This window comes from Apteryx mantelli, chromosome 1 (assembly GCF_036417845.1).
Source record: "Apteryx mantelli isolate bAptMan1 chromosome 1, bAptMan1.hap1, whole genome shotgun sequence".
Lineage (NCBI taxonomy): Eukaryota > Metazoa > Chordata > Aves > Apterygiformes > Apterygidae > Apteryx > Apteryx mantelli.
This window is the reverse complement of record NC_089978.1, coordinates 13,019,259-13,037,366: the sequence shown is the minus strand read 5'-3', so window position 1 is coordinate 13,037,366 and position 18,108 is coordinate 13,019,259. Positions and strand designations below refer to the sequence as shown.

The 18,108-nt window shown below is 41.9% G+C and overlaps 1 non-coding gene across 3 annotated transcripts in view; it reads left to right on the top strand.

Annotated features, from left to right (window-relative positions):
• Window positions 1–131: 131 nt before the first annotated feature.
• Window positions 132–18,108, top strand: part of LOC106495547 (uncharacterized) — a 28,321-nt gene continuing 10,344 nt past the window's right edge. The window contains exons 1-3 of one of the 3 annotated variants that reach the window (XR_010883135.1): window positions 1,061–1,144; window positions 2,602–2,700; window positions 4,858–4,950. This is a non-coding gene — a transcript (uncharacterized protein). Of the gene's footprint in view, window positions 208–1,060; window positions 1,145–2,601; window positions 2,701–4,857; window positions 4,951–18,108 lie in introns of those variants that run through there. The other 2 variants (XR_010883136.1, XR_010883137.1) reach the window with 2 other exon arrangements.

Below are 18,108 nucleotides of genomic sequence, written 5' to 3'. Positions count from 1 at the left end.
AGGAGCCTCCGGGGCGGCGCGGCCGGTGAGGGAGGGAGCGGCGGGTGCTGCCACGTCCTCTGCGCCGCGCGGCGAGGGAAGGCAGCCCGCCCGCAGCGGCGCCCGGCTCCGGGAAGTTGCAGGCGGCGGCCGCCGAGCTCGGACGCTTCCCCTCGCTCAGCCGCCGCGCTGCCGCCCGCCCCTTCCCGCAGGGGGGCACAACTCCGGGTAAGGACCCGCTGTCCCGGCGGTGGGCGCCGCGGCGGCGGCGGGGCCGGCGGCGGCAGCGCCGCGGGGAGCCGCTGCCCGCCGCGGGGCCGCCGGGCTCGGCTCGGCTCGGCTCGGCTCGCGGGCGGCCCAACTTCCTGCCGACTTTGCCGGCGCGGAGCCGCCGGGCTCCGTCCCGTGGCCCGGGGGCGAAGCGTCGGGCGCGGAGGGGCCGCGGAGTCCCGGGCCGGGCCGGCGGCCGCGGGCCCCTCGGCCGGGGCGGCGCCGCTAAAATCCGAAAGTTTTAAAAACGGGCGCGCGGAGCCGGAGCGCGCGGCACGGAGCCGCGCTGGGGCCGTCACCGGCGGGGCAGCGCCGGCGCGGCGCGCGGTCCGCGGCGGTTAACGGCTCCCGCGCGGGTTAACGGTCCGCGGCGGCTCAACGGTCGCCGGCCGCGGCCCCTGCGGGGCGGCGCGGCCCCTGCGGCGGTGCTTCCGCGCGGGGCAGCGGCGGGTCCGCGCGCTCGGCGCTGCCTCCGCCGCGGCGAAGGGGGCTCAGGTGCGAGCTGCGCGGGGCGAGCTCGCTCCGGCAGGAGGCACAGCGCGCCCGCGGCTGGTTGCTGTCGAGATTGAATCGCCGCCTTCGAGAAGCCACCGCTAAGAGATTAATTAGGGGGGAAAATATATATAATTCTTTAAAAATAGTTGCAACTTCAAGTGTTTTGTTTGTTTATTTATTTTAATTTCAGTTCCTCGGTCTCTGGTGTGGTCGTGTTTGGGAAAGGATTGAGGCGGGTGTTTAAGGAGCCCATTGAAAAAAATCTGAGGAAAGCATTAAAAGGTGGCCCAGGGGAAAAAAAAATCAAGATAATCCATTTTGAATGTAAAAAACGTGGCTTTGGCTGTTTCCTAACGCGCTGCATTAATTTGTTCTGGTTTTGTCCCTACAATGCGCTGTGGTGAGTTTAATGTGCAGCTTTTTTGTTCTCTTTATTGTTGGTTGCCTTAAGAAAATGAATTTAGTTTTTGTTATGTTTCTAAACCGGTTATAGTTCAAACCTTCTTTTAAGGCAGTAGAGAAAATAAATGTTCTCATGTTATTGAAATTTCCCGATCCTGTATGAAATCTGTGTAAGCTTTCTTTAGGCGTGTGTGATACACTGCTGGACTAGGACCTTCCGGTGTTTTCATGTTTTCTTTCAGTTTAGAGAATTGTCAGTTTTCTTTAGTTTCGCTATTTTTTTTTCTCATTTAAATGAAATAAAAATCTTGTAGGAATTCCCTGTCACCCTATTAAAAAAAAAGTGAAATGAGTTTGTTTCTCATTGGTGTGCTTTTAATAACTTTTTTACTTCTCTCTTAAGTGCCCTTGAGGGGGAACTTTCAGTGAGCTATTTATAATATATAGATTTCTTAGACTGAAAAAAAGAAGAAAGCAGATTTTAGACTGTTCTCAAACTTTGGAGTTGTTAGAGATGTCATTTGCCTTTGTCAGGTAAATGACCTGTTGGTTATTACAGCAGTCTCAGTTGTAATTTTCCTCTTGGCTTGTGGGAAGTGTAAAAGGGTCCTACACCAAAAGAAATTTTGGGTGCAGCTATCAAATATCCTTTACTGTGTAGGAAATTCTAGAAATTACCTAATTGATTCTTTAGTTTTCTTTCCAGCGTGGACTTGCACGGCTCTTTTATTCTGCTCCTGGAGAGGGTTTTGGTGAAGCGTGTGACCACCAGCTCAAGGTGGTGCAGAAGAGTGTGGCCACCGCAGGTGGAAATACAGAGATGAGCCATTTGCAGTGCTGGGCATCTCCAGAGGCTGCCGGGGTGGGTGCTGGAAGCCCTGTTTCTGGGGAATCCTTAGCAGACAGAGCACTGTTTTGGCGACTGATCAATGTTCACAGACTGATGGGGCTGATTTGTCCGAGACATAGGATGTTTAATAGTGGCTGCATACCCATGTCGTCTTCTGTCCTTGAAATGCCACTGGAGCTTTGAGGCCATCCTGGAGTGTGGGATGGAGTGAAGATTGCTCTGAGTTGCTTACCCTGAATCACGCTTTGCTAGGTGACAGCTAGTTTGTAGCTGCTTGTTTGGAGGTGTGCGGAGTAACGAATGAGAAAGTAGACTAATTATTTCCACATTGCTCACTGTTGTATCAGTCTGCTAGCAAAATAGCCTGCTTTTTTTAATCTAACAATGTTTTTCATACGTTAAAGAGCCAGTGAAATGCTTTTGCATATTGATAAGATATACATGCTGATTAGGTGATGTGAGCTGGCTCATGGGATGGTAGATAGATCATGCAATAAGTAATTTGGCTATGGTACATAATGCTCAATATAATGCAGTTTCCGTGTTCACTTTTGTTTTAAATTTTCTTCCTCCATCATCTTTCTGCCTTGCCTGTTGCTTCGAAGCCTGACAAATGGTAGGGCTTGGCCACATGGCTCCACATGCAGTTAAGCTGAAAAGGGAGAGTTTCTCCATGGAGAATCACAGAGGCCTACCCTGGTTCGGTAGGTAGCAGCGCTGTCATGGGACTACACTCGGGGGAGGATATACTGATCTTTTGCAGTGGTATCAGAGTTTGGAAGAACTAAGCGCAAATTTGCAAAATGCAGGTCCTTGAGGTATGTTTAATCATAAAAATGATTTGTCTGGTCTAGAGGGCCTTTTCATCCTTAGATTTGCCCAGGTCTCTCTGCTGAATTGAGTTGTTTTTGCTTTTACTGTTACAGCTGTGTCCCAGCTACTCCCAAAGAGGTCTGAAGTCCCCAAGAATGAATCTGGCACTTCTTTGCTCAACTTCTTTGGTCCGTGTGCTCCAGAACTAAAAGATCTCTCTGTCTCCCTCCTTATCTTTCCATCCTGCACTGCAAGATGTGTCCATGATGTCCAATAGCAATTTGCATTGCATGCAAATGTGACTTCTCTTTTCTTGACGCTTGGCTGATTATGGAAGTCCTGTCATGCTTGGCGAAGTGTCAGGCAGAGAGGTCCTGGCTGTTGTCTTGTCTGGGCTCTGGAGATCTGAGGTTGATTGCCATACAGGGCCAGCAGGACAACAGCAGGACTGCTCTTTAAGACCTCAGGTTCTTTAACTGGGTGGCATTATTTTCACCAGGTAAGAAATTCGGAGTAGTTTCTGTGATTGTGACATTCTTTGTGTTGCTCCATTATTATTACTATCATCATCATCATTATTATTATTATTATTACCATATCAGCTTTCCAGTAATTGCCCAGTAAAGCTGAGAAGTTACCTTCCTCTCTGCCCATATGGGGAAGAGTTATGATGACAGATGTGGGCTCAGCGAGGATTTGCTGAGCTCTTAATCCTGTTTGTGGCTAACAAGCTGTGCTAATGTGGAAGGGCATCTCTTTCAGTATATAAAGGTCTTAACTGCTTGCTACCTTAGGGAAGTGTGCTGTTATAATGCTGTAATTGTCTTAGCAGTAGTGGCAGGCCATGAGATAGACGATGTAAAGATGTAAACCTCTGAAACAATGCAGGCTGCTCCATCCTCCACGCCACTTTCTTGTGGAGGGTTTTTACTTGTTAAGACAAACACTAAAATAAATGCAGTGAGCAACAGAGGAAGCAAGCTCTGTATACTGGTTCTGGCAAACAGCCAGAGATCAGATATTTGTATATACACCTGTATCTTGAGGGGATGAGAATGTGTGATACTATTCTCTTTGTTGTCTCTTGCTCTACTACTGGTTTACTCTGTTTTTTTTTCCCCTTCTCCGTCTTGCTTCATTTGATTTGTTGTACACTGTCTTTAGTTGCTCTCTGTCACTTCTTCATCTTTTAAAAATAGGACTTCCATACTTTTAGCTGTCAGTGTGACTAGAAGTTTCTGACCACTTTCTCTTTAGAAATCCTGGAGAACCTTTCCAAGCATAGAGCATGCCCCAGTTGAATTATTTTGTGTTAATGTTCTTAAAGTATACTAAGTGCATTTGTAACTTGTCAGAGATCTCTCTGTGTAATCCATCAGTGCTTTGGTCAAAACCTAATCTGAATAAATATTCTGAACTGGTAGGACTTACATCTTCAGTTTCATATGCATAGAAAACACCACTTTCCACCCTATATAATTATTGTATGCTATTTAAGCAGCTACTGTATTAAAGATGGTGACTACATTCCTGGTGTCAAAGGAGTTATGGTGTGTAGTTTGCTGTTGAGATTCTTTGGGGCTGAAAAGCTTTGAACAAAGTAGCTGCTTGCCTTCCTCTTTCCCAATATGCAATGCTAAAGGCATTTGCAAAATAGTGACCTTAATTCCGTGTTAACCAGGTGGCTTTGGAGGACATTGATAAAACCAAAAACCAGAATCAGCTATGTAGATGGCAGAAAGAGGGTGAGTGATTTGTGCCACTCACTTGCAGTAGATGTGTCACTTCATTCTTGGGTTTCTCCTGATCAGAGGCTGCCAACAGTGCCAAATACTTTTATTTTTCACTTTATATCAAAGAGTATCTGTAATACCTGCAAAAAAAGGCAGCTTCTGTGACCATAATGCATTCCCTGTCTAATTGGCTTATGAAAATTGGATGCAACAGGAGGGATACTTAGTGAAAGTGTCAGTCTTGAGGAATTCTTTTCTTTCTTTTTTTTCTTTCTTTAAACAGGTGATAATGATAATGCTGGGCTTTTCTCACAGTCTGTTACAGGTGCCTGTGGAGTTCCTGAGGTGAAGGGCCCTTAGAGAAAGAGTCTGAATAAATGTAGAGTGAGTCGGTTCTGGCTCATTCAGGTGGGTACTGACTTTCTAGAACATTATGGCAGAAGGCTAGAAGGGACAAATGTACAAGGATTTTGTCATTTGGCCAGATGTGCAATAGAAGGAATGCTGAAACTCATTATCAGACTCATCAGCACCTATGAGTCAGGCTGGACTGCGAACTTGTGCCTGGTGCATTAAACCTTTGTGCCAGCGAGCCTCTTATCTGCTCCCTTTCACCATCTTTATTTTATCTTCTGTGTGGATTGCACATCTCTTTCGCAAAACTTCTAATGATCCTTTTATTTGCATTCTAATTGTGTTGTACGTTTCTTTCCTTTTTACCTCCAGCTGTTCTTTGTTGCTTTTCCTATTTTTTTTAGTTGTACCATTAAATTTTTTTTCTCCTTCTGTTACCCCCCCCCACACACACACCATGTTGTTTACATTTGTTCTTCCTTTACTTTCATCATCTTATATTTTTCCCCTTTTAACCCTTATCCTCAGAGGAACCGGTTTCAGTCTTGGAGACCAGCCCTTTCTTATTGATTGCCAGCTGCTTTTATTGAAACTAATTTGCATTCTCTGCTGTTATTGTGCTAGACAGAGGACTAGTGATTTTGAGTAAAGCTCTTTCCCCAAAGGCTTTGCTTAGAAATTGTCTCTATATTTCACAAAAAAAGTGGAAAATAAAGAGCAGCATCAGTGCAAAAGCTGCTTCTGCCTAAACCAATATGCTTGCATCTTTGTCACAAGGAAAGTGGAAATGTGGCATGTCTTGCTGCTGGCACAAATGACTTCTCCAGGCAGAAGGGAGCTTGGGTGGGGGAGAGCGGAATGCTGTGGTCTATGGTGTTTACTTAGGTGGGCACCCCTTAAAGTATAGCATTAACAAACCCAATCCATTTTGACTGGGACTGTTTACTGCCGCAGCATTTTTGTTTACAAACACTTGTCCAGCTGTGATTTTTGGCCATAGACGGCTCTCAAAAAATTTATTAAGAGTGCAACTATACACTAGGGTTAAAGAGCTGTGACTCCACTCTGGTAAACTTGAAGAAAAAAAAAAGAAAGCAAAGCAGTTATTCTTTTTTGGGGGGGGGGGGGGGCTTTAATGCTGTAGGTACTAGCTGCATTCAGATAGACTCTTTCATCAGGTTCTTTAATAAGGCTTTTTGAGCCTTATATTGATGAGTATAAAAAGCCTATCTTAATTTGGGTTTTTGTACCATGCTAGAGGTATAGCTAATCATGCTTTGGATGTATCAGACCTACGGCATATATCCATTTCAGACAAAACCATCTTGTTCTTGGACTGCTTTATATTTAGAAGTTGGTCTCACTATTTTTTCACCATTTGTCAATTTAATTTTGTTTGACGCTTGGAGAGGAGTTCTCTGACCATGATATAGTGCTCACCACCAGGCCTGAAGAGGAGATGTGCTATATAAACTCATTATTAAAACTCATATAAGTGCTTTGCGTCTTATAGTTCATTTGCTAGCATGGCTGACTACCAGTAGTTAAATGGCAGTAACATCTGTTTGTAGCATCTTTGCATCATGAAAGATCTTGTGCTTGACTTTGACACCCAAGTGAAAGGATGACAAAGACAAGAAAATGTTCGGATTAAGCTGCAGGGTGCAGCTTTTAATTATAAAAGCGCACCCTCAAACATAGCTTGGGTACATAGCTTTCACCATACAACTAAGATTGAGGATCCCAGACCCTTTCATTGGACCTTACTGGGTAAAAAGGAAGAAGAGACTATCCCATCAGGACTTGCTTCTTCTGGTGTTCGGGATACTTGGCCTGCTAGTTAGATACTTACTATGGTATACCAGCCCCTGGCAGTACTGACTGCCAGACTGGGTGCTGCTGGTCTACTGGTCGGGTCTTCAAGTTGTGCCAGGATCAAATATGGCTCTGATCCTGCAGGTACACCCCCAAAAAGCTCAGGGAGTCACCTGCAGAGTTGCTTGTCTGTTCATTTTTTCAACCTAAACTCTACTTAGAAACCAGTTCACCTGCTGCCACAGTGCAGCCTACTTTGGAGTAAGAGAGCTTACTGTTAAATCGTAGGACAATTTAGGATAGAAACTGAAGCATAAACATCTGTCTTAAATGGCTTGAGGAGTTTAGTTGGCAATGCTGCATTGCATCATTATTTTCCCCCATCAGAAAAACTCCTGTTTACTGAGTTGACACTATCTGAAGGCATGGCTTGTAGTTACAGTTGTGTAAACTATCAAATGTGTTAGGAGGCTGAGAGACTTGGAGTTATTTGTGCTGAAGGGCTTTGGCATGGAGGAAGAAGTGCACGTAAACTTCTCCTTGCCTACATATTTGGGTTTGATACCATTAATCAGAAGTCTGGATGCTGGTTATTGCTACTGAATTGGGATTATTTCAGACTGCAGACCAAGCCTTAGCCAGTTTCCCTTCATTGTTTAAGTCTTTCCCCCAGTGGTTAGAGAAACATTTAACAGGATAGAAAACAGTGTCTGTGAAAATAAGATTTGCCCTGAAATTTGATTGCTGAACTACTTTTAAATAGCCTTTTACATTTCTAAAAGTTCGTGCTGGCTTACTTGGCAGCCTTCTTTCTGGTACTAATTTATTTGACATGTTAACTTACTGTAAAACAATCTAGCTCTAACAAACATGTTTTTGCATTTTTAAATGACATTATAAATTGGGAGATAAGAATGGGAAAGATCTGCATGCAACCATTTTATTGTGTTGTCCATGTCTTCCACCCACACCACGGCCTTCCAGAGTGGGAGAATCCGAAGGCGAGCAAGACCTTTCTATTCTGTGTCCAAACTGAGCAAAACACAAAAGTCAACAGCAGAAGTAGGACTGAGAATCTGTTTGACTTTTCAAACCTTTGCTTCTATTAATAACAGGATGGATTATTAAAAAAAAATCATATTTAATAGCAAAGAAAGTTAAGAAATTTAGTGTGTGCTTGAGGGGGAGCAAGGGGAGTTTTGAATGCCCAGAGAAGGCGGTAGGAATACATCTTCCTAACAGATTCAGTAACAAGCAGAAACTCACGTTGGTAGCATGGTCTGTGTGTATTAACCCTGAGCTCCTCCCGGGCTAATTATGCCCCTTCTAATGCAGCTAGGGTGTATCTGTGCAATGCCTTGCAGACTGACCCACGCTTCTCTGCCCACACGCTCAAATGATTAGATAGGAGTCAAATCTTGTCTGCAAGCTTTCTAGCTTTATTTCAGTGCTGCACTCAATTTAAAATGCGGCGCTGAGAGACTGGCCTTTTTTTGCTTAGGCACAGCACCACTCTTAAACCGACACAGCTTTTGAACTGGAGCTGGTTTTCATCTGCGCTGCTGTGGATGTGAGGGAGCAGCTCAGGCCTACCTGTGGTTTACCATCCAGACGTGCCCCGTCGTTGGCTCGGGTCATTCAAACCTGTTCACAGCTAGCTCAGCTATTTGCTCATGCTGCTTCCCCGTGCGCTGCGTAGGTGCCTGAGATGCCCAGCTGCCCATGGGAGGTCAGTTCAGCTGTCCTTTGCGACTTTGAAAAACTCCTGTGCCTGCCTGGGCACTTGATGCTTAAATTTTTACTCTGTGTTTTCTCGGCAAAGATTGGTTATGCAGCGTCTCTATTACAGCAGTGAAAAGAATTCACTGGCACCTGAAGCTTTTCTACTGAATGCCCTTCCTTGCCCTTTTTAAACACTCTGTGCTTTTGCATGGACATAATCCTGGATATTTTACATATCCCATGTTGTTGAATTAATTGAAAATTTGGTGTGTTGGAGAGATATGGGCTTTGATGATAAACACACATTGCCTACATAACTTTCTCTTTGTACTCTGTGCTGGGCAATCCTGAAGGAGAAATTTAGTATGAGGAGAGGTCTTCTGACAGTTTTGGCCTTAGCAACCCTTAGAAGCACAAGAGAGCAGGAGAGGAGGAATTAAGGGGAAGAGCTGGAATGTGCAGTCTGAGGAATTAACATCAATATTTTCAGATCCTTTTTCTTATAACATAAGGAAAGAAGTGACTGGAGGATCAAATCTTTCCCAGGCTACTAGCTGAGAAGCACAGACAGCATCTGAGAGCTAGGTAAGGCCCTGCAAGCAGCGGTTATTAGACTACAGAAGCTTTCTGGGCTGTGTTCAGTGTTCAAAAATACAGTTTAGGAAACAGTCAACAGAATATGTTTCCCAGGGGTTGAAAAGATTTTTCAGGTAGTGATTCCTGTTTATCTGTAAGCTTAGAATGTCTTTGATAATCCCTGTATAAGGTAATTCAAAAGCATTTTTAAGCTTAACCTAATTGTAATTAAAGAGAGGCCTCGCAGCAAGATATTTCGCACTGCACACTTGCTGAACCACATATACTAGCTGGATAAATGACAGAAAACAACGGATTTTCTTGATGCTATCTTTTGTGCCAGATATTAGTTGTTGTTGGGTTTTTTTCTTTTTTGTGAAATGAATGGGTATGAATTTTTCTCTGAACATTTTCATTCTATGAATGTTTTCGCTCACTGGGTGACAAATATGGTGATGCGTTATTAAAAGTTAAAAAGTTAGGTTGTAGATTGTACATAGATTGTAATGCCTTTTGTGCTTTTATGCATTTTCTATAAGAATAAAAGTAAATGCTGTAGATCTTTGAAAAAATAGAAAAAGGCTGTAGTTGTTTTTCAAAATAAATATTATTCCTGAAAGTTTATTTTAAGTTATTGGCAGGAGAGTGAACATGCAAGGAGGGGAAATATGGTGTTTTCTTTGGAGCGTACCTTTCCCAAATATATTTTTAAAGGTTGATAATCTGTTTCCTGCCTAGGAAACCAAGGAAGTCAAAGAGAGAAGGAGATTATGGGCACGTCTGCTCCTTCAGCGCTGTGGCGTTTCTATGACTTTCATCTCCTACCCAGTTACAAGCCCTGCAGGAAGGGGATGTGCAACTTGTGTTGAAAGCCTTATGGTTTCCTTTTTCTGTGAGCAAGCTGGTTTCTGACTAGGCCAGTTAACTTTTACTATTGGGCATCTGTCCTTATTTTCCATTGCCCTGGAAACTTTGTGGTCTCCACCATTCCCGACCAGCCTGGTTGTTAGTGGTGGTGTCCCTCCAGGCTTGTAGTACCTGCGGCGCAGCAGCATCAGCTGTGCGCCGCTCCCTTTGAATTCTGCTGTCAGTAATATGTCTTGCGACTAAAACGTTGCTGTTGCAGATTCCAGGGAGCCCTGAATATGAACATATCAATTATCTGTCAACACAACAGCATCTGTCATTGAAACTAGGCATCATTTATTTGGCATCAGCATAGCAAGGATTTGGCTGACAGCCAGAGTAAAATATTCCAGCAGAAACTGCTGCAACAGGAGCCATCTCTGAAGTAATTCTCTGAAATTCAGGTGCTCTAACATCATCTTTTAATAAATTCTTAAGACACTAGGGACCTTAGCAAAAAGCCTTTCAGGTTCCACATTCTTGTCTAGCTTTTTCTCTTGCGTGTTCAATTATTTTTTGTTCTTTTTCTCCAAAGACATATGTACAAGGTTCTGGGAAGTATATATCCTATGATTTAATATCCTTTTTTGACCTTTAATTTCATATTCCAAAATTTGTTTACATAAAATTGCAAAATGAATGCAATCAGTGATGGCTGCTTTGGGGAAACTTTGCTCAACTTTAAAGGAGGCAAGACTTTCAAAAGGAAAGAGTAAGAAATTATGTGCCGTTTCTAAAAGACAAGCAGTTGTTTCTGTTTTTTGTTTTTTGTTTTTTTTTCCTGTTGCTGACTGATGCTAGTCTCTGTAGTTTTCCTCACTTTTGCTTAGACCTTATCTAAGTAAGCTTCATGTTCCCAGAGATGTAAGTGGGTCAAAACGGCAGTTTCAGAAAGTTAGGGAAGTCCTGAAGACACCCCATTTGTCACTGACTTGTCACGGTTCAGGCAGGACTTCACAGCACCTGTGGGAAATCAGAAACTGAGATCACTTTCCTTTTAAGGATGGTCCTTGTTATAGTTGCAGGAGGTAAAGAAGGAACTCTTGTGTTTAATGGTATAGCTTATAACAGCCGGTTGGTCAGTTCCAATGTAAATATTTTTAAAAAAATGAAAACAGGAAAATCAGAGTGGGAAGGGAGAAAATACGTCAGAAAGCTTTGGTGGTAGATATAGCACATGCAACTGTCTTTATGTCATCTCTTTTAACTGACTAGGCTTCAAATTCTCTCTGTCCCTTCATCAAATTAGAGGTGTCCACTTGTGTGCTAAAAAACCTTCTTTCTAGGAAAGTGTTAAGAACAATACAGAGATGAAAGTAGTTGGGAGAAAATACACATTGGATTTTCAGTGCTGGAAGAAAGGCTTGTAGAATAAAGATGAGCTTTTTTTTCTGTTTTTTTTTCTTTCTTTTTTTTTTTTTTTTTTTCCTTGAGGTTTGAAGTCCTGTGAAGTACAGTTTCTCTTGGAGGGGACAGAACAATGAAAGGAAGGGAGGTCTATCGTATTCTCTGCATTTCAAATGTGTTCATTTCTGTTTGGGTAGAAAAGAAATAGTATATTTGGATTAACTCCATGCTCTCAAAAGAAATCACAGTTCTAGAGATAGGTAATGAAACCTCTTTAGGAAAATAAATGTTACCTTTATCCAAGCTCAGAATTTATTCAAGAGGTCAGCTTTGCTGTCCTGGCAAAGCTTGAATTTAATGATTAACCTCTTTGTGACTGTTCATGTAACTTCTGGCTTTCCATCTGGTATATAAACATAAGCTGAGATGACAGTAGAATGCTGTAGTAGAATAGTACACACTATTTGGGAAAAATATCTATTTCTAAATCCTGTATGCAATATGCATCACCACTTGTTGAAACTGAGAGAAGCCCGTTAAGAAATCTGATTAGCTGTGTGCTCTCCAGTTAAGATCTCTGTCCAGTGTGATAATCAGTGATATCTAGCTGGTAGTTTATCTAGTAATAGTGTGCCCTCCTTTTGTAGAGCACTGCTCTCTCTAGCGGTTCAGCCAAGCATGTGTGTTCATTGCAGCCACATACAAAGTTGACCATTGAAAAGTGATACCCTATAGTAAATTTAAAAATCTTCTCCAGTGTTGGACCTGGCACTGTCTTGCTGTGTTATGTCACCCTTCCGTTCAGCAGGTTTCTTTGTGAGATCTTCTAAATGTGTCGTGTAAGCAATAGCATACAAGAGGAGGGAGAGTTGCTTTGTGTGAAAGCAACCCTGAGAAGTGCAGTGTTAGGTCCAAGGTTCAAAGCAGAGTGTTGTCAAGCACTAGGCAGTGTGCTTGCTCTAGCAGTAATGATCTCTATAATTTTCTGTAGTTAAAAAAAAATCCATGGGATTTTGAGAAGTAAGTACTAAAACAATTTCAAAAGCAGCTTTAGTTAATGAGTTGTAGAGCCTACATTCTTTTTCCTGTTAAAATGGAAAATATCAGGAAGCGTAGTGCTAATGCCAGTGGTCTTTGCTGTACGTGTCTCCATAAAGCTCAGGTCTGTAGTCCATTCCATGTAAGTAGGTGCTTATGTCCAGAGAGACCTGGCTGAAACCTGTGGAACAGTGTAGTAGCAACTGGGACAAGCTGCCAGACTGAAACTGAACTTCTTTTACTTCCTTTCTCTTCAGCTCTTCCAACATGTACATAGTCCTGTATCTTTTGAAAGGGTCTTCTATTGGTAGTTGTTAAATCCCATCAGTGTGGGTTCATCTTCCTTCTTCTGTCCAGTTGAAGGAGATGGATTTTGATTGTGGGTGCCCCCCCATCCCCTTTTTTTCTTTTTTTTTCTTTTTTTAGTGCTTTACACTTTTGACTCTTGAGCTCCGTCAAGAACTCGGCTGATGCTTTCTAGCTTATTTTGTATTTCATGGTAAGTTTGCTGTTCTGAAATATATTAATATTGTGGCATTTTGGTACAGAGGTTTGTGAATTGGCCTGTTACTAGCATCTCTAGTTGTTTGTAACTCTCCAGTGTGTTCTCTAGGAAGGTGAGAATGTACCATATGTAGAGCACTGTGTGGGAATAGGGAGGGGAAAGTAGGTAAAGGCTATCCTTTACCCTTCTTCCCCTTCTCAAAAATGTGTCTGTAGTTCTAGCTTCTAGGCTAGGTTAGTTCTTGCAGAAAATCCCTCCTCTGTTGGACAGAGGAGTCAGCAACGGTTGGTAGATCTGTATCATAGGAGAAGTAGGTCTAGATATCTCCTGATATCTCTGGCTCCCTGTATAAAATTGATGGTACTGGGAGTCCTGCTAGAGGAGGATACTGTCTGCACCTTGCCTCCAAATGCACACAGTGAGCTTGTTGATTCTCTTGGGTTTGGCATCCCCCCATGCTCAAGAGTGTGAGTGTATTGCATTTTTCTTTATTTAGCATATTCAGGTGCTGGACTAGTGGTAAGTAAGAAGCTCTGATAAACCACTACTTCGTTCTTTGTCCAGAGGCTGCCTCTTTATTTAGCTCTCTTTGATCCTCCATCCCTTCTCTTAGTCCGTCTCCCTTCTTCCTTGCAGTTCAGATTAGTAGCAGTTTGTTGGGAAAATAGCATTTTCCTTTCCCTTTATGCTTACACTAAAAATTCAAATGACAAAATGCCCCTTCTTCTCTTAGAAACTGTAAAGTGCATTTTTAAAGTACTCTTACAATAAAAATTAGGGTCTCTGAATTTGCTTCTGGCCCTGTAGCTCTTGTATTGAGGAGCAACCTGTTTGAAGCAGTTTGCAAAACCACTTCAGTACATGTTGATCTAACAAGTCAGTACAGGAGCCTTACATAAACCAGTCTTCATTCACTTAACTCCAGGAGAACTTTTATGATTAGTATTTATATAAAAAGCTTTCAGTGAAATTGTCTCACTCTCAAAAGAAAGGATGGCTTTTCCCTGTTGACTCAGTGTGAAAAAGACTGCAAAGGCTTTCAGTAGCTCCATATTTGAGACGGGCATCAGCAGGAAAACTAGGGTCGTCTTTAATTTGGTATTTCATTTTGTGAAATTGCCTACTCTGAGAGAAATAAAACATTTACATGTATATTAACCAGTGTTTGCCAGCTCTTGGAATAAAGCCAGTTTTTTCAGGGCCAAACAAACACTCTGAGTGGATGAGTAATAATCTGCTACTGTCACTTCTAATTTATGGATGGGTAGACAAAGTAACGTTTGCCATTTCAAGTCACCCTATTTGCTTGAAAGTCTAAAATTCAGTATTAGCTATCAGTTTGGAATTGTGGAATATGGCAGCATGTCTGCTTGTAGCTGATTTACTGAATATAGCTGTTGCAAAAGTTCAAAACGTCCCTAAATGATAAGGAATAAATATAGAAGACAATGAGAACACATGAAGGATACAGAGGTTTTGGGATGGTAATTTGGAAGCTGCAGCAAGAGGCTGAAGAGATGTATAGGATCTCCTTTTTAAGGATGACTTACAAGGTCCATGTGTCAGCTTTATTTTTTGAGATATGTTCATTATAAGGGCCAAGGAAATCCTGGAAATCTATATCCTTATCCCTTTCATGTTGGAAAAAAATTTAAAATCTGTGCTTTCCCAAGATAATGGATGTATTGAGTTTTTGTTGTTGATACGTAAGTAAGAGAAGGAGAGCATTGATATTGAATCCTCCTTTACAAAGATGTCTCTCTTGTCTCCTGAACCATTTCATTTGCATAATTTTTCAACAAAAGAGTTTGGAAAACTTCAGGCATTTATAAGCATGCTTTTCTCATGAAGTTAGTAGCAAATCTTTGCAGGATTGGGATAATTAAAAACAGCAACAGCACATTCTTTTGTTGAGAAAGATGCTTGTTTTCAGTCAGTGCATAAAATCTTGCATGTTCAAAGCCCTGCAGAGATGCAAATAGCACAGCAATCCTCTGGAGCTGGAGTTTAGGCCCTTAAGGGTCACTCTTAAGATTAAACTCTCCTCAGCATGCCCTGTGAAGTCTTCTGTAAGATCTCTTGGCAGGTTGTAGTGGAGCATGGTATAGCACACCTAAATACGTAGATAGGAGATGGGCGAGAAATACAAGCCTTGCTTATCAGCCACTAAGAGCAAACAAACATAGTCCAGAGACAAGAATGGTAATTGATGTCTGTCCTCTCTGCTGGATTGACTCTTCCATCTAGGTTTTATTTTATTTCCATACAGCTTTTTCTTCTGTGCTTTATTTTCTTTCTCTTCTGTTTCTCTTCTCTTCTTTACTCAGACACTATGGGGGCTCTCCTGCTCTTTCTTTCTTGGCTTCATTATCTTGCTCATCTACTTGCTCTGCCTAACTTTTTTTTCCCTGGATTAGACTTCTTGTCTGTGGTCTTGGTAAATGAAACAAGAGCAAGAGCGGTTGATGTTAATGTTCTGGATACCAGTATGTTCGCAACCCTGAATTTTGGGGTGCATCCATTAATACTGTGTAAGCTTTAGAAGATGGATTCACTAGTGTCTCCTAAAGAGCTGATGCCTCAGTTCCTTTGAAAGGTCGGGCTTAAGGTAACTTTGGAGTTCTGATTGTCATTTGGTGTTCACAGGCACTTTAGTGGTAAGATAAAAAACTAATAAATCCATTTTTTAAGGTAGGTCAAATAGCATGTGATCCAAACCCCATGACTGCTGGCCCCTTTACCAGTTTAAAGGACAGGCACCTTTAAACACCTCTCCTCTGCACACAGACAGTTCCCAAACTGTGCCTAGGCCCTAAAGCTGACTTGACTTAACACTGTTTTAGGTTCTGGGTGCGACTTGACATGATTGGACTGTTGAGTGCCTGCAATTGCCTTAAAGGAAGGGATCGGCTGAATTCTATAGAAGATAATACCAAATGTAGCTGGTTCACTTCAGTTTTGTGAAGTGAATGAACAGTGAAACGAAATGAACAGTGTTTTTAAGAGTTAGAAAGTAGGATCTTAAATAAAAATGCAGAAAGTGGTTTGGAGGCATGTTTCTTGAAGTTGCTGTAAAATATGAAACCATTAAGATTAATCTGAATTAATCTCTATAAAGTAAGAAAGATATCTGCTTAGATCTTGGCAGCAGGTGCTTGCAGTATTATAAATAGAAAGCAATATGAATTGAGGTGCTTATTAAATTTGCCTTTATGATGCTTTGAAGGATTGCAGTGGAACAGAAACAAGAAAAATTACTGTGGGCTCTGGCTTAGAAGGCTGACTTAAATAGCTGTGCTGCCAGAGAAAACAAAACATAAACCAGGACTAAAATGTATTCAGAAAAACTGGTAGACTTGTTCAAAATAGATTATCTAACATCAATCTGTTACTGGCATGGGGAGATTGGCTGAGAGTTTGAGGGACATGATTGAACAGGAAGGGGCTTAATTTTTTGGACAGTTTTAATATAGTATTGAATTTTAATGTGTTTTCCAGGAGAATGCACTGTAACCCTTTCTAGCACTTCTGTTTCTCAAATTTTTCCTTGTCAGCTGGGGGAAAGGGAAAAGGGAAGCAAAAGCTAATTCTGTGGGAAACATGAATGGGAGATAGACTTGTTCAGATTTTTTACTGTCTTTTGGGGTGAGGATTTGGTGAGGATTCTGTGTGTCCTTCAACGTTCTCTGGAATTGCTGAAACACGGTGGGGTCTGCTTAGAGAGGTGGCTGAGCAGAGTAGCTCACAAATTCACTAGTAGACCAGATCAGAGCAGCAGGCTCAACTGGTCTAGAGACCATTAAAAATGAAACAAATTCTGCAATGTTTTTTTCTTTAATGAGATACTCAAACTGATTTAATTTAGTAGGGAACATGCGAGGAAATAGTAGTGTGGGAAAGACTGACAGTGCTTTGGGGAACAGTGAATTGGCCTGTGTGAGATCCTAGCTCCTACTTTTTAATGTAGCAAAACATAAGCATGCTTACTGGTAGAGCTTAGGTCTGCTATGGCACTGCTTTTGCACCTTTCTTGTCCTAGTTAACTCTGGCTTGGAAAATGCGCACTTAGGCACAGCTTGCCTACAAACAGTGAAAGCGTCTCCATTAGAGTTGGAAATAACACATACGCGTGCACACACATACATACACATAGAGCAGGTGAACTCATTATCACAGAGAGCGTGAAGGGGAAAAAGGTAAGGCATGGTGATAACAGGACTCCTGGGGTCCATTCCCAGATCTCCTTGGGATTGCATGTATGGTCTTACACAGTCTGAAAGGGCTGCATACCAAACACCTAATACATTTAACCTGTGGTTAGGAATTCAGTTTGCATATGCTTGTGAGTTGCATGAAAAAGATGACTCTAACTGTGCACAAACATGAATACTCCTGGAAAAGTTTGGATCTGGTCAGTGAGGAATTCAGTGGGGAGAATGAAGCTGGTATCTTGCATTCAGCATATTGAGATTAATGCATGACTGTGTATCATTGGCAACTTTCTCAGAGCATCGTGAATATAGTGAATTGCTTTAAAAAAAAACCTATGTGGAAAGGCTGTATGGGAATAATTGAGAAGGGAGAATATGAATCCTATTACATCAGGGAATGTAATGTTTTGATCTCGATGAGTGCTTTAAAAAAAAGGTCATTTGGATTTTCTGGTTTTGAATTGTGGTATTTAATCAATAGTTGTTTGCTGAACATTATAGAGGAACTTCAATGAGACATTCTTCTTTGCCTACCCATGCTTGTTTGTAATGGATAAATGCATTACCCACACAAGACCATAGCACTTGCTTTTGTTTCTAAGTTTTGAGCTGATGGAAAGCCCTGACAGTAGGGCTGTAAATAGGAGTACATAAATAGGTGGTGCAAGAGCTGTTGTTGCAGAACTGATTAGGCAAAATCGAGCTTGTGTTTAGAGGGTAGTTTTGCGGGGAAACTCCCTTTGGTTAGGCCATGCAGAACTTTTCTTTTAGTCCCTGTAATTTTATTTGGTCTTAATTAAACTTTCTGCATTTAAATTAGTTTACATTAATGTCACACTGTCTTATTATGTGTAAATTGACAGACACTAACACGGATTTAATCAGCCTAATCCAGCTGTATGTAATTATGTGTCTTCTCCTTAAATAATTGCAAACAGAGTCTATCAATCATGGCAGGGGAGTCTGGCGCTTTATTATAGCGTGGGATTGTTTAGTGAAATGTAATAAGACTTCAGGTTTAAGCTGGGAAGTAGAAAGAATGAGATTTTAATGAGACCAGTGATAGGAAGAAAAAACTCTCCCCACCCATCC